This window comes from Rousettus aegyptiacus, unplaced genomic scaffold (assembly GCF_014176215.1).
Source record: "Rousettus aegyptiacus isolate mRouAeg1 unplaced genomic scaffold, mRouAeg1.p scaffold_m13_p_1, whole genome shotgun sequence".
Classification (NCBI taxonomy): Eukaryota; Metazoa; Chordata; class Mammalia; order Chiroptera; family Pteropodidae; genus Rousettus; species Rousettus aegyptiacus.
Window position 1 is genome coordinate 182,741,616 of NW_023416284.1, and position 12,339 is coordinate 182,753,954.

General features: G+C 58.6%; 1 protein-coding gene across 1 annotated transcript in view; it reads left to right on the forward strand.

The window, feature by feature from the left end:
• The window catches only part of PACRG (parkin coregulated), a 418,828-nt gene extending 414,409 nt beyond the window's left edge, over window positions 1-4,419 (forward strand). Inside the window, exons 5-7 of the transcript XR_001594835.2 lie at window positions 1,788-1,971; window positions 2,172-2,251; window positions 4,389-4,419. The gene's annotated coding sequence lies outside the window, so the exon portion shown is untranslated. The remainder of the gene's footprint in view (window positions 1-1,787; window positions 1,972-2,171; window positions 2,252-4,388) is intronic.
• Window positions 4,420-12,339: the final 7,920 nt, after the last annotated feature.

A 12,339-nucleotide genomic window follows, 5' to 3' on the forward strand; every position in this document is an offset into this window, starting at 1 on the left:
CACACGCGCAACCACTACATAGGCTCACACAGAAACAGTCGCACGCAGTCGCACACGCCCCCTCGCATGCACACGTCTCACAGGTGCACGCTCGCGGACGCACGCCCCCACATGAACACGTGCGCCCACGCAGCACCAGGGCCATCCCCGGCAGCGCCCGCGTGCCGGCCGGGGGTGGCCTCGTGCCCTTCCCCCTCGCTCCCAGTCCGACCTGCGCAGTAGGCTCAGGTCCCCAGCAGGGGCTCGAGAACTGCTCCCCCTTTCACGTGACACTCAGAGAGAAAGGCAGAGCGGGTGCGGGAGGAGGACACACGGAGGCCGCGCTGAGCTCGGAGGCCGCGCTCGATTCCGAGAGCCGCCCTTCCGCGGGACGCGGAGAAACAGACGTGAGCCGGGCACCGGCGCAGCCCGGGAAGCGTGGGGACCGGCCGACCGTCCAGGGACAACGGGAGAGGCCGTGACGCTTTTTTAAAGCTTCGGCCTGGAGAAGAGAGGGTTCCAACACGGAGCCACCGGCATGCCGCAGGAACGGGGCTGGCGAGAGGCAGCGGAGGGCGTCTTCCCTGGCGGTTCGGAGACGGACCGGATCTCAGAGACGAAGGGGAGAGAGCCCACAGAAAACTCGGAGGTCACGGCAACCACCGGGAGACCGGGAAGGCTTATAGCACGAGGAAACTTAATGTGGACCTTGGACTGGGATATGCTTAGCCGTAAATACTAGTGGACTTCTAAGCACGGCGGATCACAACGGCCTTGGAGGCGGAAGGTTCTGGAAGCGGATACCCTCACGGACCGTGGGGGGAAGGCGCTGGTGCCGGAGACCCTGCCACGACCACCGACGGAGTCCGGTCGGGAGCCGGCCGGCCCACGAGGGGAGGGGCGCTTGCGGTCGGTCCGAGCCGGTGGGAAAATGCTGACTGCGGGACCGACGCCAGCGGCACGCGGTCACCGGGGGCACCACAAATCCCCCGTTCCCGTCTGCCCAATATCATTTTCGACGTTACGCATTTTTCCTTTCTTTCATGTTCCACCAGTTGGCGGGGAGGACTCATTTCAGAAACGCGGAGAAGCCGCGCAGACGGCACCATTGCGCCCTGGGTCCCTGGAGTGTCGCAGTTTCTGAGTCTTTCCCCGTTCCCGATGGCTTGACAGTTTTGCGGACTACTGGTCAGGTGGCACCTTGTGCACTGCCCCTCATTTCCATTTCTTCGACGTTTTTCTCGAGAGCAAACTCCAATAACAGGCTTCAGGGGGAAGCGCGCAGAGATAAAGTGTCCTCGTCACGTCCTTTCAAGGAGATGTGCTATCTGCCCCACACCCCGAGGACGACATTCGCCTCGATCGCCTGAGCAAGGCGGCGTCTAACGGGTTTGCCCAGCATGAAGTTCCTTCCCGCGCCCCACTCCCTGTGCTGCGGAAGCGTGTCCCCAAAGTCCAGCCCCATTCGAGGGCTGCCGGTCGGGGCGGGAGGACCACCGCCTACATCATTTGGGATCCGTCTGTAAGAAATGTCTGTCCCTTGGTTTCTACTTCCACATTTATCCAGTCATTCACTTGTGCCGACGTGGGCTCACGCACGTTCGTGCCGCACGTCGAGTCACAGCTCAGTGCTGCGTTCTTCCCCTTCCTGCTCTCTCCTCACAGCCCTGGCCGCGGAGGGCTTCTCCGGGGGGCTTCTCCGGGCGGGCCGTCACGTCCCTGTGGCATGCCCCCGCCCTGTCCTCGCGTTATCTGGGCACTTCTTCACTTTTCGCTCCAGGCTCACCTTGCGTTCTCTCTGACGCAAGGAACCCAGGTCCCTGTTATTGGAGAATCGCACTGGGAAATCGAGATGTGGGCCCCGGGTGTGACGGACGCTCCTGGAATGCCGCTGCTCCTGGCAGACAGAGGCAGGACGTGGGGGAATGCTCACGGACATGCCTATCTACAATTCCTTGTTATCCACCTGTCCTCATCTGCACTAAGCTAAACGTGAGTTCCCTCCAGCGACTCTGGCTCTCCTCGGCAGCCTCCTCCCCCGTGGTCTTTAACCCCCGTCTCCCCACAGAGAGGAGTCTGGCCCCCACCATCCGCCACCCCCTGACTTATTTGCACGCGTAAAGACGTCTCCCGCATCTTTATTGTAAACCTACATCCTAACGAAGGCTTCTGTCTATGCTTTTGACACACAGAGTATTTGCATGTTGAACGTGTGCGTGATGAAGGCTTGAAGGACGTGTGGGGGCACGCGAAGGAACCGGGATTCAAAAAGGTATCGGAAGGCTAGAATACGGAATTCGAGTCAAGATATGAATTAGCAGGATGCACAAGGGTTTGCACATAAATAAGCGGCCTGAGTAGAGAATAACAGAGATGTGGCTTAGCAGCAATTCGCAGGAAAGGGGGAGAGGATGGGCGGATCGGGTTGGGGCCGGCCTCATGCCAACCAACAAAATCGGTGGAGGGAGAGACGGCGCTGATGAAAACAGAGCATTCCGGCCGCGGCGGGAAGGCGCCCGGGCTGGGGCTGGGGAAGCACCGGCCCCCAGGTGCCAGCCCAGGAGAGGCGGCAGGGCCCCGCGAGAGGGGCGGGGTCGCACTCCTCAAATACGAGCAGGGAGCAGGTGTGCCCAGCCGCTCCGGAGGACAGAACCAAGGCCCGGGGCGCGAGGACCGTCCCCAAGCTGAGGGGGCCGAGCGGGGTGGAGGGAGCCATCGGCCCCATGCACTCCTGACGGGGCAGCGAACCCGGCAGCGTCGCCCAGAGACTGGGGTCGACGCTCGAGGTCGCATCCCAGGGACGTCCCGGGGAGAGGCCGGAGGGGCCACCGCAGCTCCCTCTGTGACGCTTCGAAGGGACCTAAGCGGAGGCGTCGGGGCCGCAGGGGTGAGGCAGGGGGTCGCGAGGGGCCGGGACGCTCCCCAGGAGGGAGTCCTGCCCGTGGCCCAGACGCAGCGGCTGCCCACCTGCCCGCCGGGCCCGCACAAAGGGCACAGCGCGCCGCGGGCCCCGCGAGGAAGACTCCCCGACGACCAGCGCTGTCCAGAGCTGGAAGTCTCCACCCAGAGAGGGCTTCGAGCAGCGTTAGCGCCGAGGACAGGAGGCGCGGGCTGCCCGGGGGGCAGGGGTCAGCGGAGGCAGGCGACGAGGCCTGGAGCCACGCGGGCTGCCAGGCGCCCTGGGGAGGCAGCGATGCTGACCCGAGGCGTGAGAGGCCTGTGACAGACGCGCCGGTGCCCCCGAGCACGGGAGACCGGCCCGTCTGACGCGGGGGCGGGGGCGGGCTCGTTCTTTCTTGTATTTTTTTTAAAATAATGAAATAATCTTAAAACAAACAATGACGCACATGTTACATTGAGTCCGGAGGCCAGCATTCCGGGCCCCCCTCGGGCCAGGCGCACACGCACGCCCCGATAAGTCAGTGAAGGGGACGGGGGGGGGGGTCACGTGACCGCCCCCCACCCCCCCCCAACTAGATTTCGGTCCTCGGAGGAAAAGGGTCGGGCTGGGACACCGCTCAGGTCTCGTCCAGCAACAATTTTTTTTTTTTTAGAAGAGATTCCGTTATTTAAAATGAGACTAGAGAACCGTCCCTTTCCAAGAACGTATGGGAGCCCGTCCCCCACGCCCGGCTGGGGCCCCTTCGCGTCTCTGTTACCGGAGGGAAAAGGGGTGAAACTACACGACTCCCCCCCGGGGACGCGGCTCCAACAGCGGGGAGCGGGGGAAACGCAGAAAGGATGGATTCGAGCGCTGCGGGCGGAGGAGCCCAGGCCAGCCCGGCCCTGTCGCGCGCGGAGCCTCGCAGCGTGCGCCCTTGGGTGCCTGCGGCGGGCGGGAGGCGGCTCGCCGTGACGCCCGCGTGGGCCGGGGAGGCCGGTGCTGCTCTGGCCGGCACAGGGAGCGACTCCCTGCGCTGGGCTATTGTGTTCTGCGTGGGCGGCTCAGCTCGGAGCTCGGAGCTCGGGAGCCAGGACTGCGGTGGGATCAGAGCGGAGACGGCCTGTGGCGAACCCGCCCGCTCGGGAGCTGAGAGGCGAGCGGGGGCAGCCCAGAGCCCGGCGCCTCCCGCGAGCCCAGCAATGGGTGTCACGCGAGCCCGACAATGGGTGGCCCAGTGAACGACTCGGAAGCCAGGGCGGACAGACAGCGGGAGGTGCAGAGGAGAGCGGGGCTGGAGGGGCGGGGAGAATGGGGTGCAGGGTCAAAGAAGTGCAAATCAGCAGCCGATAGTTGGTCCCGGGGAGCGTGGCAGAGGGAACGCGGTCAGCATCAATATGATGGCCAAGTGGAGGGCCGGGGAGGGAGGGGGCAATCGGGGGCATCGTTTTATGAACTGCATAGATGTCTAACCAATGCACTGGATACTTGGAACTAATTTAAGTAACTAATTTTTTTTTTTAAAAAGGTGCAGCGGGGAGGGGGGCAGATGAGGAAACGTTTGATTCACAAAATGTGAGTAAAGAAGCACCTGTCCGGGGCGAGACTGACCGGCCTGGTGTTGATACTGGCAAACGTACACGTGTGTAAGTCATCTGTGGAAAGGGGTAACTAACACCTGAACCAAGATTCCAAAAAAAACGAGGTAACAGTGAATGTGTGCAGAATCACACACAGGAAGTACACATGGGTCCCAGGGGACCGTGCGATTATTTCCCAGAAAGGGGTAGGCGAGAGGGTGGGGTGCAGCCCAGAGCACAGTCAAAAGCCGCCCAGTTGGACGCACCCAAATCTACCTGGCCGAAACCCGCCTTGCCGAGGACTGTGCGCAGGAGCTTGGCCAGAGACACCCCATGGGGCGCTTCTGTGTCTCCCTAAGTCCACAGCATCGATCGTCCCTGTGGCACACCCAGCCCCATGACGGGGGGACGTGGGCCGCCTCCGAGGGCCCTGCACTCCTGGCGTTCGGGGAAGATAGCGTTGTTTAAAACGAAAGAAGAAACTTGGGTCTGGGATGTTTTGCTCAGTCTGTTAGTCTGTCAGGTCAGCAAACTTCTTGAGCTTCTGAGGCAGATGAAAAGCTGATTTAGCAAGGGAGATCTGTTTTTGTGTTCGTTTTTGTTTTTTTTTTTTTTAAGCCACGTCTTTCTGAAAGGCTGAGGGTGGGGGTGGGCTTTGGTCGAGCACCTCCCAGGGCCGACTCCCATGTCACCCCCGCTAACCCCAGCTGTCCTGAGAGCCGAGGCGAGGAGGACACCTGCCAATGGGCAGATGTCGCTTGCCCGAGCCCCCGCCGCTGGTTCGTGGAGAAGCAGAGATTCAAACCCAAATCGGCCTCACGGCGCACGTATTTCTGCTCATCTCCGTGGCCACGTGAGGGGCCAGATAAATTTTAAAATGTGTCTGTCGGCTTTGGATACGAGCGAATGAGAACTGCTCAGCTCCGTCCTTGGACAGTCAGGGGTCCAAGGGACGTTGCGAGGGCTGTCCATGGCGCCCGCGCTCTCTGTCAGGCCAGCTCTGATTTCGAGAGTTTGCCTCCTTCACACAGGTCTCTTTTACTGCAGTGTCCCCAAGCAAGACCAACCTTGGGACTCAGAGAAAGCCCGGCGTGGGAAGCCGTGGCTGCTCCCGTCACTCTGTGGACCACGCTGGCGGGAGAGGCCGTGCCTCAGTCACTCTGCAACCCGCCAGGTCTCCTTTCCAAAGCTTTGTGCTGTTAACCAGAGATTGGGAGCCCAGGAGCCAAAAAAAATAAAAAATAAAAATGAAGAAAGGATCGCTTTATGTCTGTAAATTGCTTTTTCTTTGTTACTTTAGGGCTAAAGCAGTCATCAGGCTCCACGGGCCGCGTGAGTGGGCCTCCCGCCCATGGAGGCGGAAAACGGGGCTGCTGGGGCCAGCTGTCTCCCTCTCCGGAACCATCTCGCCTTTCCTCCCTTCCCCCCGGGGAGCAGGGAGACATGGATAATTAATCCTAAGGATGAACATTTTATTTTCTCCAAGCGGGAATTTGCTGCAAGCGTAAGGTCGAGCAGAGGTCGATCCTGAACGTGGACGTCGTGTTCGAGAGCCTGCGAGGCTCCGTAAGAATTCCCCCATCGAAACGTCACGTTCTGGGCGTGAAGCACGGGCCAAACGCGGCCCTTCGTTATCGTGGTTCCCAGGACGATTCCGTGCTTTGGGCCTTCCAGCCTTCCAGAGGCCCTGACTCATGGGTCGGAGGTCAGATCTGGCTTCCAATCTCGACCACGTGACTCGGTGTGACGTGGGACCCGTCGCTTAGCTTCTCTGCCTCGGAAGCTGGAAACGCCTCGACTCGGTTTCAGAGACCCGGCTGCGGTGCCGACTCGCGGCTTTCTGCACGAGACGCGGACACAGTTAGACATCTCGCCGGCGAGCGGGCAAACGAGGGGGTGAACGAAGGCCCGTCCGCGCTCTGGAACGTTTCCTTGCAGACTTTGAGAGAATAATCGAAGGCAGTGTTCAGCCTCGAAAAGCTGGAGACTTTGCTTTACTGTTACCCAACAAGTTGAAAAATCTGGGTAAGAAACACTTGAACCTGCTACGTATCGCCTTGTGGTGACAATGACCTCTCCTGCATATTTATGCCCTTAGCTTTATAGCAACCACTCCGAAGGCTCGCTCCCACCCCCGCCCCGGGAACGAAGCTATGTGAAGTAGGACAAAATATTCCAATTGCAAACGCCCAAATATGTAACATACAAAAATGTTGGAATTTCTTCCCCAAGTAGGAAATACCTTTGTGTTTATTGACTCAGGGAGAGTTCGGACACTCAGCCCGCCCTTGAGAGTCGTCCGATGCTTGCCTCCCTCGGCTCCGCATTCCTTCGGAGCGACGTGGGCTGGCCTTGCCGAAGGGTGTGTCCGTTTCGTCTGGGTCCAGACAGGTAATATTTGGAGATGGAGGCAGGTAATGCAGAATTCCAAACGGGCTCCACAGAGCTGTTTGGCAAAAACCTTTCTGTGAAGTTACTCGGTGTCACTCATTACCCCTCAGAGTGAAATCACGTGACCCCGTTTCCTCGGGAAGTTAATTATTTTCTTTGTATGGGGCAAAACACTACTTTTATTGTTAATATGCTAAAATTAGGTTATACCATTCTGAACGTGTGAAATCGAAATTAGTATTTTTAAATATATATGGTTTTAAAAGCAGTTAAAAAATACATGCCTTCACCATCTTTTCTTTTTCCAACTTAGCATACATTTCCTTCCCACGAAATTTCATTTCTTCTTGCTGTTATAAATGACATAATGCCAACTTGTTTTCCAAAGGGAGGGAGGAATAATAATGAGACATTCCGTGAGCATTTCGAAATTCAGATGTTTAATAATGGAGCAAGAAAAAAAAGAAGAAGAAGAAAAGGAAAAAAAAATACAACAAAAGAAAGATGATCATCTATGGATTTCAGGACCAAAATAATGACCAAATGAGAATTCTTTATTTTTGGACTAATTTCAAGCACTTAGAATTATTCTTTTCCTTTTTCTTTTCCCATTGACCAGAGTGAAGATAAAATAAGAAATTTCAAAGTTTCTCTCGTTGAAGAGAAGAAGTAGCATACCCACCCGAGAGAACCCGGATTCGTGGGCCCCACTCCAGGACCGTGATACTGGGGCCCACTGGGTACTGGGGCCCACGGATCTGGGCGCTCTCGGTTCTTCGGCCCTGACGAAGTCCCCGCGGCTGCATCTTCCCCCAGCGCGTTGTTAATTACTTTCCTGTCTATTCGCTGGGCCTCCACGTGGAAGCAACCTCGTGCCTGCGGATGGCCCGACTCCTGTATGCGGCATTCCGACCCGCTGAGCTCGGCTGGGCTTCACGTCATCACCTTGTCAAATCAGCACCCAGCGGCCTCGCGTGGACCCAGCCGGGCTTGCGCTTGTCTCCTCCGATGCTGCAGAAGGTTCGTAGTTCTTCTAAGCCAATGAGCTGATGCGAGGCTCTCTCTGCGGCCAGCCCCGCGCCTCCTCCCCTGGAGATGACAGGAAGGACTGAACGCGTTTCTGTGAGCGAGGGCGTCCTGATACCGTGATGTAAAAGTGGGCGATGCGGTTTTATTCCTCTGAGCCAGGTTTTCACAAGGCGAATGTGTGAATTTTGGCCACCGCTCTACGGGCCTGGCTGTCCTTCTTCACACCAGGGCCATTTGGTGGCCGGTTAAGAGGGAAACAGAGGCAGAGATAAGACTGATCTTTGCGATGCGCTTCGGGTGTTCCAGGAGCGGGGGAAGGAGCAAGCGTGGGGGAGCCCCGCTCAGAGGCGGCCAGTCACTCAGGGCGAAGGAGCGCGCCTCGATGAACGAGGGGAGAATCCAGAGCGAGGTCCCTACGCCGGGCAATCACCGTCCGGAGTGGGAAACAGGCCCTCCCCCCGTGCCGGTCCCCTGGCCTCCGTGCTCCGTGGCTTCCTCCAGGACTTTAAAAGAACGTAGGAGACGGGGCGCGGTCAGGCAAGGGGAGCAGCGAGTGGTAAGCTTAGCCAGCCCCTGGTTTCTACCTCTTCCTGACGCCCCTTCCTTCGTCCCAGTCACCGCGACGGGGCTCAGGGACCGTCTGTACCAGTGACCGCGTGGGCTGGAGGAAGCAGGGACTTTGGGCGGTGATGGGCGCAGTGACCTGGCGCGCCCGCCCTGGCCTGTCCCCGGCCTTCTGCGCTCGGACGCGGCGCCTCCCCAGCCTGCCGCGGTGGCCAGCTGGCCTCCTCTCCCGGCTGCTGCCATGGCCGCTTCCCCCCAGGCTCTCGCCCAAGCTCTTCATTTCCTTTGACCTTCGACTCGTTCAAGAAGCGTTTCCTGACCCTGCCAGTGACGTCCGGGCTCCGAGTCCCTTGGCACTTAGGAGGCCACCTCACCGGCTCGTGTTTGCTTTGACAGCAGGTGCCCTGGGTCCCACAGGAGGGGATTCTTCCGCAGGTCCTGGTGTGACCTGCCGTGACCGCAGAAAGGGAACGAGGGGCCGAAGCATCATTCTCTCCCCGGGCTGGTTCTCGGTGCCTCCACCCCCTCCCCCCACTTCCTCTCTGTTGCCTCCCAGCCCGGGCTCCCCCCCCCCCCCGCTGCGGAGCTGCGCCCCGTCCCACGTCCCACAGCGCCCAGTGAAGCCTCTCTGCGAGGAGAGCGCCCCGGACCCCCCCCCCCCCACCTCCCCATCCGGCCACCTCTACCCAGCTCCTTCCTCTCCGGCACCTCCACAAGTCCGTGCGCACAGACATCTCATTATGGGAGCGAGGGCCAGGATTAGATGCGCTCTCTTTTCTTCTCCCGGTGGGAGAGTCAATTATGCATCAGAGTCTATTAATCTTATAAACAGTTATGGAGCTGAAGAGGCTGAATCGAACAGCTGAGGCTTTAAGGAAGTTGGAGTGCCACGGCCGTTATTCTAATGAGGTTCCGTGATGTACAATCATGTCTCTGGGTGACCAGGCACAATCCTTTAGGTCCGAGAAATTGTAAATGACGTGTAAGGTGTTCCTTATCAATACAAAGCAGCCTCCCAAAAGCGTGGGCTCGTGACCAACCAGAGAGCGCCAGTTCTTAGCCCGATTGGCAGGTCTTCGGCCTTCGCCCCGAAGCCGGCAAACCCTGGGGCCGGCAGGCGCCGCCTCCTCCTCTGTCCCGTCCACGTGGGGGCAGGGGAAGAAGAGCCGAGCAGGAGGAGGAGGCGTGTGCGGCTGTCCTCCTCCGTGAAGACCCGTCTGTGTGTCTGTCTCTTAAACTTGGTTCAGTCACATAAAAACGGGAATTTATCTTTCTCCCCAGCTGCAACGAACAGATGCTAAGGACCCGAGACCTTGCCTCGTTGATAAAAGATAAGTTATAAAATCTATAAAACTACCGAAGGAAATCAGAATTTCAGCAAATTCCAGGGTTTGTTTCATTTTCTGTTTTTGTTTTTGTTTTTTTTTACCAGAGCGCTCCTTTTGATCAACTGTGGGAAGGGGGTGGGGGTGGAAAGCCAGTCGTGCATAAATTCATCTGTTATTCTAGCATGGTGTGAATGTGGCTGGAAGAGGAGCAGAGGGGCGACCGATGTCCGAGCCGCGATATTAACGAAGTAGAAACGGAGGACGGCGCCCGCCATGAGGACGAGGCCGTGGCGATCGATTAGCATTTAACTTTTGTTGAGATCTTGGAGGTGATGAGTTCTTTGGGTTTTAATGCGCATCTTCAAGGTAATTCTGGGAGCTATTTAGATGATGCTCCCTTTTTACAACTCTGCGTAATTTGGTTACGCAAACCCTCCCCCAACCCTCGGGCATGCAAACGCAGCATCGAAATGATTGTTTCCCCCATATTCTGACAGAATTCGAGGTTCGCCGCAGCGATAAGAAGTGATACAGACGCAGCAGGGCCTCGGAACCCCGTCCGTCTGGGGCGCGCAGGCCATTCCGACCTCCGCAGGCCACGTTTTCGGAATCCCCCTTGAGAGCAAAAAGGCGGAAACCGAAGGCAGGGAGGGCAGTGGCGGCGGCTCGGGGTCCAACTGCCCTGGCTGTCCCCCCCAGGGCCGCGAGGATGCTGCACCCGCGAAGTCCCCCCTGTAAAACGGGAGGCACGAGACCGAGCCGGCAGCCGTGCTGTACAGGTAGCGATCAGAGCGGCGCACCTGGCGGAGCACAGAAGAGCCACCCGCAGCGGCAGCCACAGCCGCTCTCAGTGCTCTCAAGTTGCCACAACTACCGCGACTATTAGAGAATCCGGGTCATTGTCCGGCGGTTATTTCCCAAGCAGATGTCTGGTGATGCGGAGATCGCGCCGATGGCCGAGCTTCGCGGGCGACCGTAGATGGCGGGGTCGCGGCGATGCTCTTCCGGGAGTCGTCGCCAGAAAGCCGCGGCCCGGGGGGAGACCCCTTCCGTCCACATCCCTGCAGCGTCTGAGGATCAGACAGCGTGCTGAGCGCTCGCGACCGAAGAATACGGATTTGGAGGCGTAAAGCCTTCACCTCTAGGAGTGAAAGTCTCGTTGCGGGGTTGCGGGGGCGGGGGAGGGGGACAAACGAACGGACTCGCTGCCTCAGAAGACGCGCCAAAGGGGGTGCGAGTCTGGCAGGCGGAGGAGCCAACGGAGAGGGGACGTCGCGTCCTTTCCCGGGGCAGCTGCGGGCAGCTTCGCGGCAGAGATGCCATTTGAGCGGAGGCGTGAAAGAGGAGCAGCCGGCTAGACAGACCAGCGTCCAGGAGCCCACGCTGCTAAAAAAAAATAAAATAAAATAAAATAAAATAAAAAGTGGTTATGGATGGGCCAGGCGCTATTTTGCGCCCCAGGGGATACTTGGCAATGTCCACAGACATTTTTGATGGTCAGGACTTGGGGGTGCTGCGGGCCTCTAGTGGAATACGCTGCTACAGTGTATGGACAGCCCCCCACAATAAGGAAGCACCCGGCCCCAAATGCCCACGGCGCCCGGGGTGAGCACATGGGGTGCCTGAGAAACACCGGGCGATCCGGCGTGGCCTCGCGCCCCTAATGGAGAGGGTGAGGAGTCTGGATGTGAGGAAGTGGTTGAGTCGTGAAGTGACCTTGCGGGCCGTCGTGAGCTGAGCTGTGGTCCTTCCTCCGTGGTCCTGGGCTTCCCCGGAAATGCCCCAGAGTTGCAGGAAACCAAACTCAGCACCCGCACTACGCAGCCATGGTCGAGAAGGCCTGAAGTGTCTGTATCATCCTAGAAGGTCGAGTAAATTCTGCTTCTTTTCATAATTAACATAAATAGCTAAGGTGGCCTTTTCCTTCCCGAAGTTTGAAATCGGTACGTGAGGAGGACCGGCCCTTCTGTGTAGTCCCGGGGAAGAAGCGTGAGCAGGCAGGGCAAGTCCTGAAGAATTTTTAAATAAGATGAGGATGTGGGCAAATGTGCGGCTCTGAGTTCTTCCGTCACCCAGAGTGGCCGTGGAGTGGGCCCGCTTAGCAGGGCAGAGAAAACCTGCGTCCCCAAAGGATGGATTCACGACGAGATGCCGCCGAGCTCCCAAGCCCCAGCCCACTTTGGACTGCCCACCCGCGGCCGAGAAGCAGCGTCCGTTAGTAGAAAGAACCAGGAGCTCCTAGAGGCTCCGGATCTGCCGCTCATCAGCTGCGTGACCCAGAGAAAATGACTTCGCCACTCTGGCCCCAGGTGACGACAGCGACCTGGGCGGGAAGGGCCCGGGCTCTGGCCCTCACAGTCCCCCCTCTCTGCAGGAGGGCACGCCTTCCTGCTAAGTGTGGCACAGCGGTGTGGTCTGGGAAGTCCCCCGAGGCCTGGGGGCCCGGGCACACACATCACAGCACAGTTATGGGCTTGGGGGGCGTAGTGGAATTTAAGAGTAGCCGGTTTAATTTTCCGCTTGCGTAACTTCATTCCTTTGCATGTGGAGAACTCTCTGGCCTTCGAGAGTCCCTTGTTATTAAACA